Raw genomic sequence first — 15,691 nt, 5'->3', positions numbered from 1 at the left:
TTTTTTTTTTTAAGGAATTTTGCCTTTTTTTAAAAAATTTTATTTATTTATTTTTGGCTGTGTTGGGTCTTCGTTTCTGTGTGAGGGCTTTCTCCAGCTGCGGCGAGCAGGGGCCACTCTTCATCACGGTGTGCGGGCCTCTCACTATCGCGCCCTCTCTTGTTGCGGAGCACGGGCTCCAGAGGCGCGGAGCCTGGCTTTCTTACTTGACCAGCCTCTACTATAAAGCCCTCCCTAAGGTCTAAATACCTTACGAAACAAGAACACTGTCTTGGGGCAACTAAGTCAACGTCATTTCGGTACTTGGCAATCCCCAGCTCCCAGTTCTCCTTGAGGTTCCATACCAAGAGCAAGGCTTTGACCACTTGGCCCACAGAGCTGCTCCTGTGGCGTGAATTTCACCTCCAGTCTGTGACTAAGTTTGAGCCATCGGGCTCCCCCTTGAAGGAAGGGCGATGCGATTTAAAAGAAGTACTCTTGATTTACAAGAATGAGAAACAGGAGTCTGAAGAGGAGAGCACTGGAAAGACTAGGACTGGTATTGAATCAGTGTCCAAGGGGGCAGCCACCCCCCATCCACGTTTCTTTTTAACTGAGCATCTCTGGCTTTCTTGCTTCTATGTCATTTCTTTATTACTATTTTTTTTTTTTTTTTGCGGTACGCGGGCCTCTCACTGTTGTGGTCTCTCCTGTTGCGGAGCACAGGCTCCGGACGCGCAGGCTCAGCGGCCATGGCTCACGGGCCCAGCCGCTCCGCGGCATGTGGGATCTTCCCGGACCGGGGCACGAACCCGCGTCCCCCGCATCAGCAGGCGGACTCTCAACCACTGCACCACCAGGAAAGCCCTCTTTATTACTATTATTATTATTTAATTAATTTTTATTGGAGTATAGATGGTTTACAATGTTGTGTTAGTTTCAGGGGTACAGCAAAGTGAATCAGTTCTTCATATACATATATCCACTCTTTTTTAAATTCTTTTCCCATATGGGTCGTCACAGAGTATTGAGTAGAGTTCCCTGTGCTCTACAGTAGGTCCTTATTAGCTGTCTGTTTTATATATAGTAGTGTGTATACGTCAATCCCAATCTCCCAGTTTTTCCCTCCCCCCTTACTCCCTGGTAACTGTAAGTTTGTTTTCTATGTAGGAAACATCCACTTTTCCTATTAAGAACCAGCTGGGTAAGGGGGTGGGGTGGGAAGTGGCTTTAAGACTATCTAGATGGTTCCAGGTCCCCTCCCTGCTTTGGGTCTCCCACACGGTGGAGCATGAAGGAAAGGAGGTGTCAAGACAAGCCTCCCCTCACTCAGCCTGTTGAAGGTTTGAAGGAGATCCAGGTGTTTCCGACTGTCCTAATGTGATCCATTTGCTTGGGGGGCGGGTGTCAGTGTAACATTCCCCCCAGTCAGCAGTGCCGGTCCTATTAGCAGGCACACCAAGAACATGGAAAGAATCTATGGCTTCTCTCTCCCCAAGTAACACAAGAGAAACCTGCATCTACCTACATCTTGGAAAGGAGCAGAAGAAATGTGAAGGACCAAGCTCTTCTCTTAAAGGAATAGAGTCGTGATGGAAAAGAGACTATTTAAAATGGAAAAGATCTGAACCCACTTGGCAAACTGAAGGCCATTGTTCCACCTGCTGCTACTCAGAGCACTGGAGAGAGAAGAGTCAGACAATGTGAAGCTTGCTTTCTTGCTTTCTTTGCACAGCTGAATTGTAACTGTAAAGTCTGCATGCCTGCTACACACAAGATGCAGTAGGTTCTGGAATTAGATAGTGGTGACGGTTGTACAACTCATGGATACACTGAAGACCACTCAATTGCACACCTTAAAAGGGTAAATTGACGGTATCTGAAGTGTATCAATAAAAAATTAATTTTAAAAAGTTCCCCCCCAACCGGAAATGAGAGATCCACTGCAGTATGGCTGATTTCTTCTTCATTAACTTTTCTTTATGCCTTTGTGATCAAAATCTGATACATTTTAATTTATCTCGTGTTTGCTGATGTCTTTATCTGGTTTGAAACCATTTCTTTATTATGTGCTTTAAGACACAGGCACGGCTGCAGGAAGAGCCAGGGGTTAGGAATGAACTATAACATGAATGTGCAGCATAAAAATGTAAAGCTAACCTGACACGAAGGTATTTTGAAATAATGATGCGTAAATACAGCAACTTGACTGCGTTTATTAGAACTTTAATAAACCAGTACAGTTTTAATCTATAAAACATACTATACTATAAAACATACTATACTATTTATATATAAAACATATATACTATACAGTATTAGTATAAGTCCAGAAAAGAAGTGCAAGACAACTCCAGAGATAGATGAGGTTCAAACACTTGGAGGTTTGGCATCCAGGACAGAGAAAGTGGAAGAGTAACTCAGCTCTTGCCTGGAAGAGAGAGTGGAGAGGTCACGAGAAGTGCAGGGAAGTTAGGAGCTGGGACACCTGACTGCTGGGTCCAGCCTGGACTGTCCTATAATGAGTGACAAAACCACTCCCGTCTCTGGCCTCTAACCTCCTCACCATGAAATGAAATTGCTGGGCCTGGCGGGAGAGAGTAAGTGACAGTCTTCACCTTGACAACACTTATCAAGGTCTTTAAAATGTATCCACTTCCCAACAAATCCTCACCTCCGTAAATAAGTGATTTCTAAGAAAATGACTGGGCAGTTACACAAAGCTCTGTAGAAAAGGATTTTTATCGTGAGACTGTTTGTAATACCATCCAATTAGAAATAGACTTGCTTGACATGGAAGCGACCTAAATGTCCATCGACAGACAAATGGATAAAGAAGATGTGGTGTGTGTACACAATGGGCTACTACTCAGCCTTAAAAAAGAAGGAAATAATGTCACTTGCAGTATGGAGAGATGAGCATACTAAGTGGAGTAAGATAGAGAAAGACAAATAGCATATGATATCACTTATATGTGGAATCTTAAAAAATGATACAAATGAACTTATTTACAAAACAGAAACAGACTCACAGACTTAGAATACAAACTTATGGTCACCAAAGGGGAAAGGTTGGGAGAAGATAAATTAGGAGTTTGGAAGTAACATATACACACTACTATTTATAAAATAGATAACCAACAAGGACCTACTGTACAGCACAGGGAACTAGACTCAGTATTTTTTAATAAGTTATAATGGAAGAGAATGTAAAAAAAAAGAATATATGTATATATATATATACATATATATATATACACACCTGAAACTAACACAACATTGTAAACCAACTGTACTTCAATTAAAAGAAAGAAATTAAAAAAAGAAAAAATAGACTTGTTTGCCAAACAATAGGTCATTGGTTAAATAAATGTAGAACAGTTCTCGAAATTCATTTCACCCAAAGCCAGTTTTCTGAGGATTTTCATTTTACAAGATGATCAGTTTATCAAAATTTGTATCTTTTAACTCTTTGTGAGGTGTATATAATTTCATATTTGATGGGATGTTTTAACAGCTTAGTTTACTGACGGTTTGTGTTAGTTTTCATCAGCTTAAGGGTATAACAATTCTTATCAAATGTAATTGTTTTAAAAGCTTTTGAAGATTTCTATGATGCTTTTTTTTTTAACATCTTTATTGGAGTATAATTGCTTTACAAGGGTATGTTAGTTTCTGCTGTACAACAAAGTGAATCAGCTATACATATACATCTATCCCCATATCCCCTCCCTCTTGCGTCTCCCTCCCACCCTCCCTAGCCCATCCCTCTAGGTGGTCACAAAGCACTGAGCTGATCTCCCTGTGCTATGCGGCTGCTTCCCACTAGCTATCTATCTTACATTTGGTAGTGTGTATATGTCAATGCTACTCTCTCACTTCGTCCCAGCTTACCCTTCCCCCTCCCCGTGTCCTCAAGTCTATTCTCTTTGTCTGCGTCTTTATTACTGTCCTGCCCCTAGGTTCATCAGAACCTTTTTTTTTTTTTTTTTTTAGATTCCATATATATGTGTTAGCGTACGGTATTGGTTTGTCTCTTTCTGACTTACTTTACTCTGTATGACAGACTCTAGGTCCATCTATGATGCTTTTTTAAGGAATGCTCTATTTTTAGAAACTAAGGATAGTTGAGTCTTCTTAGAACTATATTAGCCTTAGTTATTAGTAATTAGTAGCCTAATTATTAAGAATAATTATGAGATAACCGGAGAAATTTGATCATTTACTGAATATTTGATAACAGTAGGAATTATTGTTACGTTTAATAATGGTATCAAATTTATGTTGAAAAATGATTCTCTATCTTTTAGAAATGAAATTAAAATGTTTATGGATGTAATTTTAGAAATAGTAACTAGTAGCTTAAATGTAATATGAGATATGTTTGCTTCTGTAGTTTCCTAGTTCATTTCTTAACTTTATCTTTACGATTTTAGGATTTTAAGCTAATTTGCAAAAATTCTTTGACCCTAGTAACATGTTTTTGGTTATGTTTGAGGCTCAGGTCTTCTGCTTCTTTCTAGAAATTCCTCTACACACCTTCACTTCCTTTCCGCATCTCAAAGCTGTCCCGTCCTTTCATATCAAATGATTTTACAAACAGCGGACAGATCAACACAGCTTCATTTCTCCGTAGGATCCAGAGGTTTAGCAGCTATATGTGTTGGGAATGTTTGATCACTTCCAATTTCTTTCTGATGCTTCTAAATTTAAACCTAAACTTAAATTAAAATTGTAGTTTAATTGCACAACGCTCATACTTGATACGCCATTTGAAGAACTAGCAGGAGAACATTAAAAATGCATAAAGTTTCCTTAAAAAATAGAAATAATATTCAAGTAGTTAAAAGAAACACATCTTCTGGTAAATTGAAACATTTGATAAATTCATCAGATTGCCCTTGAGGCAATTGGCCTTTGTAAAATTGATCTAGAAGATGATACCTCAACACGAAAGAGTACTAGTGGTCACTAAAATACTGTACATTATATTTGTTGACATAAAAAGATAGTCACAATATATTTAAGCTAAAAAACAATACATATAGCATAATACCATTTTTGTGAGGGGAAAAGATATAAATAGGCAGGAAAAGAGTCTAGGAAGAAAAATCCTAAAATATCACAATGTTCATCTACAGGTGATGGGGCTACAGGTATTTTGGGGTTTGCCCTTTTCATCTTCCTATCATATATATATCTGTGAATAGGAAATTATATATATACATTATATATATTTGGATATATACAATTATATATATATACACATTTTATATACATATATATATAATTTCTTATTCACGGATATATATATGTATACACACACACATCAGAGTCTGAAGGACCTTAGGTCCCATTATTATATAAGGGTAATTAATTACCCTTATTCTAAAATTTTAAAAGATGTTTTTCATTTTGTGTAACTTATATATATGTATATATAACACACACATATATACGTGTCTTTATTATATATATATGTATATATATAAAACGTAATACACACACACATACATAAACTTGTACAAAAATGGATAAAAATTTTAAGACAAGAGAATCTGAACCCATGGCCTAAGGTCCTTCAAGCCCTGTTAATCTGTGAGAGTAAAGAATCTGGGGAGGATGTAGCTGGAGCCGTCAACTTTGCTAAGATTGCTAGGAAAAGAAATGTCCATCATGAAGACGGTTACAGACCTCAGGAAAACGGCTCAGTGTCCAGGAGATGCAGCCAAGTGCGCTCTGGGTGGAAGCAAGGGCCTGCTGGCTGACTCAGGAGATAACAAGCACTCAGGTCCCCAGGTGTACAGAAGAGGCAGGTTCAGTTGATACCTACAAGCCCCCTTCTCTTTGACTCCAAGAAAGTTGGAAGGTCGTGCCCAGATCCATGATGGGAATGAGGTGAGGGGCAGGGAAGGAGCTGGTGAGGCTGGGGGAAGGCTAGGGGCTGAACTGTAAGAGAGGAGGCCAGGGTCCTGACGCTCTCATGACAACAAATACACCAAAGATGCAGTGACGCCCCCGGAATCGATGTGCACAAAGCCGATCCCCATTTGCATAACTCTTAGTTGAGCAACTTCGCACAGAGGAAGACACGGGGGATTGATGAAACAAGCAGGGGATTTTTGGTTTTGTTTCTCTTAAAAATAAAAGGGAACACTATGAAAACAAGATGAGCTCATGGAAACTTAGGTATCACAGGGAAAGGTATCATTCAAAGGACTAGAAGAGGAAATTCAAAGCAGCGTCTGAATTATGTACTACAACCCAAGAAGTGGAAGAAACATCAACTCTGTTTCTAGCTTCAGATTTTTATAATCAATGATCCAGCCACCTATCTTTAGAAGTATATAAAATGATATATTTAAATTTTACTTTAAGAGGTCAGTCAGGTTTACATAAATAGATTTAACAAAAAATAGAAACGATTATGAAATTGAGAAAAAGTGAAACTAAGCCCAAGACAGCGAAAAGAAGCTGAAGGTTATCTCGTACCATAAGTTTCTGCACAATTGTTAGATACAGACCACAAGTCTCCAGAAGTTTAGGTTTTCTAGAGGCTAAACCGAAGATGAAGACATGCCGTGGATACATCTGCTTCCCTGCAACGGGCTTTCTCAGCCTCAGTACTATTGACATTTTGAGTCAAAAAATTATTTGTTGTGAGGTTTGTCCAGTGCACTGTGGGGTAGTTAGCAGTATCCTTGGCTTCTACCCACAAGATACCAGGTATGACAACAGAAATGTCTCCAGACATTGCCAAATGTCCCCGATGAAAGCTGCGTGGCAGGAAACCTGATGTTTCAATTACTGGTAATGATCCTAAGTATAGATATTTTCTGTTGCAGAGTGGGGCAGAACAATATGCTTTGTCATCAGTGAAAGGTAGGTTTACTATTCCGTTATAAAATGTAAAGGGCATAGCCAGAACTCTTGTTCAATAGATGTCTGCCACTCTGCTTACACACACAGAAAGATACAGACTCACAAAGACACACGCACACAGACCTGGTGTTTGTCGGACTAGACCCAGAAACTTTCTATGAGAAAATCATCACCCTGACGCTATACTTAAATACAGACAAACTAGTCTCATGAGATAAAGCTAGAAGAAACAGTAAGAACGATCTATTCTACCCACCCCCTCTTACGAAGAAACTAAGACTCAAGGAAGTCAAACCAAGATTAGTTACTAATAGATTTTATTTTCACTGAAGGGAACAAAAATAAACCCTCATTTAAAAGGATAGTAAACAGAATAAAGAGTCCAGAAATATAGTCAATTGATCTTTCACAAAGCAGAAAGGCAATTCAACGGAGAAATGACAGCCTTTTCAACAAGTACTGGCTGGAAAAACTGGACATCCACATGCAAAAAGAAAAACTAATCTAGACCCAGATCTTACATCTTTTACAAAAGTTAACTCAAAATCCATAACAGAACTAAATGTACAAATGCAAAACTATAAAACTCCTAGAAGATAACATAGGAGAAAATCTAGATGACCTTGGGCTTGGCGATGACTTTTTAGATACAAAACCAAACGCATGAGCCATAGAAGAAAAAAATTGATAAATTGGACTTCATTAAAATTAAAAACTTCTGCTCTGCAAAAGACACTGTTAAGAAAATTAAAAGACAAGCCACAGACTGGGAGAAGATCTTTTCAAAACACAAAGGACTCGTGTCCAAAAATACACAAAGAATTCTTAAAACTCAAAAATACAAAAACAAACCACCCAATCAAAAAATGAGCATGAGATCTGAAAAGACACCTCGCCAAAGACAGAGAAATGGCAAATAAGCCTATGAAAGATGCTCCACATCATATGTCACGAGGGGGATGCAGATTAAAACAATGAGATACCACCACACACCTATGAGAGTGACAAAAATCCAAAACACTGACACCACCCAAGGCTGGGGAAGAGGCAGAACAAAAGGAACAAAAAATGGTGCAGCCACTTCAGAAAACAGCTTGGTAGTTTCTTACAAAACTAAATATACTCTTAACATATGACTCAGTAATTCTACTACTTGGTATTTACCCGAATGAACTGAAAACTTCGGTTCGCACCAAAACCTGCCCACAGGTGCTTATAGCAGCTTTATTCACAATTGCCAAAACTTGGAAGCTACCAAAACATCCTTCGGTGTGACTGGAGAAACAAACTGTGGTCCATCCAGACAACAGAATAGGATTTATCAAGAAAAAGGAGTGAGCTATCAAGCCATAAAAAGACATGGAGAAAACTTAAATGCGTATTGCTAAATGAAAGAAGCCAATGTGAAAAGGCTACAGGCTGCATGATTCCAACTCTATGACATTCTGGAAAAGGCAAAACTATGGAAACAGTTAAAAGTTCAGTGGTTTCCAGCAGTTGAGGGAGAGGGAGAGCTGAATGGGTGGAGCACAGGGGATTTTGGGGGTACTGAACTATTCTATATGACACCGTAATAGTGGACACATGTCATCATACAGTTGCCAAAACCCACAGAATGTACAGCCCCAAGAGTGAACCCAGTGAAAACAGTGGACTTTTGTTCGGCATAATGTATTAATACTGGCTCGTCAATTGTAACAAATGTATCACACTATGCAAGATGTTAATAATTAAGGGAAACCAAGGGGGTGGTGAGTACTACATGGAAAACCCTCTGTACTTTCCACTCAGTGTTTCTGGAAACCTAAAGCTGCCCTAAAAAATAAAGTCTATTAATTTTTAAGAAGTATATTGTGATAGAATAAGCGTCAAGCCACATACTTTTGAGTAAGTATTTCAGAAAAACGTGTCCTCAATTTTGAGAAGACTATTGCCTTAAAATATTTCTGCTGAGAAAAGTTGTACGCAGCTTCCAATGTGCCCCTTCCAGGCACCCAATATTCTCTACAATGATCAAGGGCAGGCTGTTACCTGCTCTGCCTTGATCATTGTGATGTAAAACACAATCGAATTTCATTCCATCTTCTTGACTGAATTCCCAAACTTCTACAATGTTAGCTTGGAAAAATAACTGGCAAGAGGTAGAAGTTCTATTAATGTTTAATAATAAAGTGGTATTCCTAACAATATGCCTGCAGCCATTTACGATAAATGCAAGATACGACTGATTTACACATAAAAAACGGCAGGCAGAGACCATCTGATAATGTAGCCCTGAGTACACACACATATTTGCATAGTGAACAGGATTTTATCAGAAATTAGTAATCCTGCAGAAGCACCTCTGTCAACCAGTAGTTCAGTAAGTCGATTAAGTAAAAGTAGGATGGGTGGCAGATGCGTAAACTACATGGTACCATTCAAGGGACTATTGTAGGGCCACTGAAATTGAGGATAAGAAAGTGGTTGGATCTGGTGAGTAAAACTGGATCAGGGATGCTAGGAAGGAGGGGTAGGTGTCTGATGTTTCATGTTAGAGCTTTTTAGTTGTTTTGCTTTTTAAATTATGTGCAAGTATCACCTGGAAAGTGATATGCACTCATTTTTTTTTACATCTTTATTGGGGTATAATTGCTTTACAATGGTGTGTTAGTTTCTGCTTTATAACAAAGTGAATCAGTCATACATAAACATATGTTCCCATATGTCTTCCCTCTTGCGTCTCCCTCCCTCCCACCCTCCCTATGCACTCATTTTTAAGGATGGCTAAAAGAATTCTGTGACTAAGTTTTTAAAAAATGTTTATAATGTAATTTTTTAACAAAGCGAGGTTAAAATTTAACCTACATTGTGATCACATAAGTAGAAAAGAGTTTAGAAAGGAATATGGAAGTCAAATTAAATCAAAATGGGGGGAGAATCAGTACAGTGTTATGATAGGTGATGGGTTTTTAAATTACAAATTAAAAACACTTGCTTATTACAATAAAAGAAACTAATTTCTAGAAATTAAAAAAAATAAATCAAAGGTAAAATAAAGACACTTTCACACTTCTATGGTCAGTTTTTATTTTTCTCCCTCTCCATTGCCAACAGTGTAGCTATGACAAGCTACGCTGTTTTACTTTCATAAAAATATAGTGGTTGAAAAGAAAAAAAGGGACTTCTCTGGGGGTCCAGTGGTTAGGACTCTGTGCTTCCACTGCAGGGGGCAAGCGTGCAGTCCCTGGTGAGGGAACTAAGATCCCACATGCCGCATGGTGTGGCCATACATTAATTAACGAATTAATTAATTAAAAATACAGTGGTTGAATTCAACATGAAACACAGAGAGCCACTTACTTACGCCAGCCATCTCCATGCAGTGGGGCCTCGTAGACTCTGCATGAACTGGGAGGCCAGCGGCCCCAAAGGTGCAGTTTCTGTCCTGCTGCCCGGATGGCAGGGCCGCCTCACTTTCCTCCGATGCAGTGGGGGAGGCATCGCATCATCCCCACGGGGCTGGGCTGGAGTTCAGGGGCGTCCAGGGAGACAAAGGCCCAGAAGGCCCTTCCTTCCCGTGGCCTGGCTCCCAGTCTCACACCCCGAGCTTGTGGTAAAGTGTGGTGGCTAAAAGCCCGGCCACGACTCTAACCTGGGAGACCAGAGGTCACGGGGGCCAAGGCTTCTTTAAACAGAAGAAGTAAGGAAGAGAGAGGACTGGAAACCATTCCCTGGACTAATAAGCTTGAGGACAAAGCCCTGACTTACCCAGAATAGTGTAAGAGCCCAGATGCCGGCAGAGAGGATCACTGCACGCTCACTCCAGCAGTTTAAAAGTGCAAAAGAAGAAACTGAGGCCAGGGCTGGGTCCACAGTTACTTTCTTAAAATAGGTGTGGCCCAGAAGTATCATAAGCTGGAGAAGAAAGAGAAGGCGGACAACAGGCCTACACCGTGGTTCCCAAACGGTGTGCCGAGGCACCCCAGGGCGCCACGGCGAACCCCCCGCGTTCCTGGGGGATAGTTCACATTTTCAAGGGAATCACAAGGACCTCTGCTGGACACTGTGAGAACTACTAGCTCTACCTTAGATTGTGCTGCACCCCCTCACGTCTGCCTGAAAGCGGATTCTCTGTGGTTGCTGTGATAAAAAGCAGGCATCCCAGCTAGTGGGAAGCAGCCGCGCAGCACAGGGAGAGCAGCTCGGTGCTCTGTGACCGCCTGGAGGGGTGGGCTAGGGAGGGTGGGAGGGAGACGCAAGAGGGAGGGGATATGGGAACCTATGTGTATGTATAACCGATCCACTTTGTTATAAAGCAGAAACTCACACTCCATTGTAAAGCAATCATACCCCAATAAAGATGTTAAAAAAAAAAAAAAGCAGCTATCCCATGAAGATAAACCTGGGTCAGAAAGTGAGGATGGTGGGATCCAACTAAGATGCCAAGAGTTGAGAGGGCGTGTGGCACAGGTACACACGCCCCGTCAGTCATGTCCATGTGGGAGAACAGACAACTGTTCTGTCTTTGCTTTCGGTGGGTGTGTATCATTTTTGCAAATGGTGCTACGTTGTCACAACAAATGCAGGTGAAGTGGTTTGGATCCACCTCCCTAGTCACTGGAACTCTTTGGTGCCTCTTCTGCTCTAGGACTGCTGTGAGAAAGTTACTGCGAATGTAATTTTCATTGGCTGTGAACCAAGGGGCTTTGGGAACCTATGAGCCTGCACCTTTAAAAAGGGTCTAGCACCAGGAGAGCACAGAGCAGGTGGGTGCTGTCAGCTGCAGCTGCCAGGCTGAAAGAGCAGAGGGTGCGGCCCCTGCAGGTGCGCTTGGGGGGAAGGGGGGCGTGGCGGTCTGCCTTTCACGTTGCCTACCCTGCTCTGAGGAGAAACCACTGATTCCCAGGAAGTGCTGACACTGGAGAGGATGCCCCTGGTCACTTTCGGAAAATTTTACACCACTTGGACAGCATGATGGCTCTTCTGTTGAATTTCCATTATTCTTGGTGCAAATTTCACATTTTTCTCACCACCCTCATCACCCAGGCTCAAAAGCTCTGTCATCTCTGTGACATCCAGGTCCCATCTTATCCTCTGGAGTCAGGTCTCCATGAAGCCCTGTCATCTTCACAATGTAACCATGCTGGGTTTCTAGACTTAGGGAAAGGCGTGGACCAGATAAACAGTGTCATTCTGACAGTTTTCCCCTACATTAGTCTTCTTTCTCTACTTTATGATATAATGTAGATTACAAGATTTATTTTATCATCTGTCTGTCTCTCCTTGCGGGACTGCAAGCCCCATGAAAGCAGAGATTTTTGACAGGTCTGTACCCTGCTGTATTGCCAGCCCAGAGAACAGGGCTTGGCGCTTGGAAATGCGCTATACGTGTTCATCATCACATGGAACGCCCAGTAGAACAAATGCTCAAGAAGCGTTAGGCATTATCATCACTACTATACCACCGCCTCGAATTCTGCTACCAACACCTCTCCTATTGCCAACAGGATAAAATCTCAAATATTCAACTTGCCCCTCACAGCCCGGCTCCAGTCCACCTCGACACCGACTGTGTCCAGGACAGAAACTTGTATTTATTGACATGGCGGCACCACACTGCCTTCCCCGTATAGGCAAATCCAACTGACCCTCCAAAGCCGCATTCACACCAGGTCTTGTCTACATCCTTCTCTCCCAGACTACTTCTCTCCATCATCGATGCGGGACGTAGCCGCAAGCCCCGGGATGCCTCTGACGGTCCTGTTTCATGTGGTTCTGCAACGCTTGCATTGGCTCCTGTTAATGTGTAGGTGGCTCTCTCCTCCATGGAGACTGTAAACTCCTTGAGATACTATATCTGCTCTGCCTCTCACCCTGCTTCTACCGCCGAGACACACGCAGTCCCCCTACCTGGTCACCATGATGCAGCAACACACCTTTGTTGAATTAAAGTTGAACTTGGAAACCCCATGGACTACAGTTTGCGGTCAGAAGCAGTTCTGTACACAGATCCCATTCTTTTTATTAGCCACAACCTCTCTGGTTTATAACAGATGATCAAAAAATGTTAGTGCCCCAAACTGTTTTAGTTTCAGACATATCTAGACCATGACAGCCACCAAGATGCCCCCATTCACTGAGAGTCTGCGACCATTTACAGAATTTGGGCTGAAATCTCTACTTAATAATTTTGCCCAAAATGAAGGAGCCCAGGGCTTTAGGATGAGGAAATTTGGGTCCAATCTGGTTCCTGCATTTATTAAGGGCCATATAAACATCAGCAAGTTACTTATTTAAACTTCATTCTACTTGGGACTTCCCTGGTGGTGCAGTGGTTACGAATCCACCTGCCAACGCATGGTCACGGGTTCGAGCCCTGGTCTGGGAAGATCCCACATGCCACAGAGCAACTAAGTCCGTGGGCCACAACTACTGAAGCCCACGTGCCTAGAACCCGTGCTCCGGAACAAGAGAAGCCACCGCAATGAGAAGCCCGCACACCGCAAAGAAGACCCAATGCAGCCAAAAATAAATTTAAAAAAAAACACGAAATCTAGCACCAATGGGACAATCTGTTTTAAAAAAAAGCCTTCCTTCTTGTACTCACCTGTACAATGCAGATAACACTCCTCTTTGAGGGGTTATTGTGAGGATTAAACGCAGGAGCCTAAGTTAAATGCCCCGCCTCAAAAAAGGGAACAATCGGTTACTTCCCGTTTTCCCTCCCCGTCCCCCAAAACAGCGAGAGGCAGATTATAGTGACACGATCGCATGTAAGTGAAGAGAGGCTCATGTGACTTTTGGCGCACAAAAAATTGCTAAATAAAAATTGCTAAGGAGGCTTTAGCTCTATACATGTGGCTGAGGAGTGTGGATTCCACCGACAACTAAAGCACTGCAGCTTCCACAGCACTGCAGCCGACCTCGAAGGAACCCCACCCCCAACTCCGTCCCAGCCCTCTGTTCCCGTTACTAAAATGGAAGTGGTCCAGATTTCAGGCCTCTCCCCATCTCACACTGGGCTCCCCTCAATGAGTCCGCTCAATTCTTTGACTGTCTTTACAGCCTCACTCACCTACTTGGCAGGCAAACGAGTTCCGTATCTGCAGATCTTTCTTTTTCAGTTGGCTTTGAGTCTTTTCTCGGATTTTGTCACCGACAGAGTGAAAACCTGAAGGATTCTATTTTGGGCTTCAAGGCGGTTAGGCTGAAGGACCAAGGGGAACAAAGGAGCCAAGAGCGGGAACGCAACTCAGTCCTGGGTCCTCCACTCCCCAGGTTTACACCAAAGGATAAAGCCACCTCTACCCAGCTTCGGTGCCCTCAGGGCCGAGGCCCAAGCCTGTCAGTGCAGCCTCCGTGTCCTGAGTTCCTCCAGCAAAGTGGCTGTTCTCCGCCCATCACCCCTCCGCCTCCGGGATGCCCTCCAGCCAGTCTCACGCTGAGCAGGAGAGTCAGGACCGGCACATTCGGCCTTTCAAGCAGCCCCAGGAGGAGGAAGTTTCTTGTTCCCACGGGCCTGGGTTTTTCTCTTCTGGGTGTGTTTTCTCTTTCTGAAACCAGGAAGCTTGATTTGCCTAATGGTCAAACCCAAAACGATTACAGATTCTTTCTGCAAGAACCCACAGTCCCGTGGTCCATCTCCCGCTGTTAAAAGCAGTCTTGTTTCCAAACCACCCCGACACAGGGGGGGCTTTCTGTTCTCCCCAGTGAAGCCTGTTCTATGCCATTATTTTGATGAAAAATACCATATTAACAGATCACTCATGTTTCTGTTTGCCCCCTCTCACCAAAACACTAAAAGTGCAAACACTAAATTATATCTCAATTCCCTAAAGAGACAAAAATCACACTTTCTTTTCCCTCTGCCTCTCAGTGCACTCACTTGGAAACTGAGGCCACTGCCCCCTACCCCCAGGGCCACAGTAGGGTGAGCTGAGCTGGGCCCCAGGGCACCCACTCTGGGAAGGCTCTTGTCAGCTTCACTTATGTGCGGTTACCCACAACTGCCTGATTCTTCCCAAAGAATCCTTTCTGCATTTGTCACTCTTAATTCCTTTAAACATATTTTCAGTTGCGCTGGCGAGAGCAGTATGTCCTGTATTTGGTCCTCAATGCATTTATTAGGCCACGGTTCCTAACGTGAGCTAAGCATTAGGACACCATGGGGGCTTTTGGGGGAAAGGCCCCGGCTCTACCCCAGACCATTTCAACCAGGATCTCTGGGGGTCAGGCCTGGGCAGCAGCATTTTAAAGTCTCCACAGGTGAACAAGTAACTCTAAGACTTTTAGGTAGTGGTGAGGGCGATGCAGAAAAAGCAGGGTAGCAGAAGAGGGAGGGACGGATGGTGGGTGAGCAGGTCTGTGTGAGAACATGCTTAAGCTGAGGACCCCATGGAAGGAAACGGCCCCGCGGAGTCCCGCACGCGGATCAGAGACGGAATGGGCGGTGGGCTGGGCTGACCCAGCATCAGAGGCGGGAAGTCGGCGAAGCGCCGTGTCCCCCGAGCACCCTGGCTGCTTCCCACTGCAGACTTGCTTACTCAGCCCTTCCTTCAACTTGGGGCAACTTTTGTGCAATCCCTCAGCTTCCTTCCAGTATTCCCCCCTTTCTGCTTACTATAGCCAGAGGAGGTTTCCATGGAAACCCAAAGAATCTCTACTAATGCCACAGGTTATTTAGTTTAAATTCATCTTACGTATGGAGTCATAGTTGACAAACATGGAACTTCACATCAGGAAATCTGGGGGAATGTGTTACAGCCTAGACCACCGAGTATCCCAAGTGTATTCCTCTACCTTGTCTGGACCTCCGTCTCCTCCTCTCTTGTATATCACGTGGGTCAAA

The 15,691-nt window shown here is 42.8% G+C and overlaps 1 protein-coding gene across 6 annotated transcripts in view; it reads right to left on the bottom strand.

Moving 5' to 3' along the window:
• Positions 1-15,691, bottom strand: part of LYN (LYN proto-oncogene, Src family tyrosine kinase) — a 110,674-nt gene that overhangs the window by 62,568 nt on the left and 32,415 nt on the right. Inside the window, exon 1 of one of the 6 annotated variants that reach the window (XM_019925322.3) lies at positions 13,919-14,284. The exons of 4 other annotated variants lie outside the window; for them this stretch is intronic. The gene's annotated coding sequence lies outside the window, so the exon portion shown is untranslated. Of the gene's footprint in view, positions 1-13,918; positions 14,285-15,691 lie in introns of those variants that run through there. One more of the 6 variants, XM_019925323.3, reaches the window with a different exon arrangement.

Source organism: Tursiops truncatus, chromosome 17, assembly GCF_011762595.2.
Source record: "Tursiops truncatus isolate mTurTru1 chromosome 17, mTurTru1.mat.Y, whole genome shotgun sequence".
NCBI lineage: Eukaryota > Metazoa > Chordata > Mammalia > Artiodactyla > Delphinidae > Tursiops > Tursiops truncatus.
Note: the sequence above shows the minus strand (reverse complement) of the source record. Positions and strands in the feature narration are given on the sequence as shown.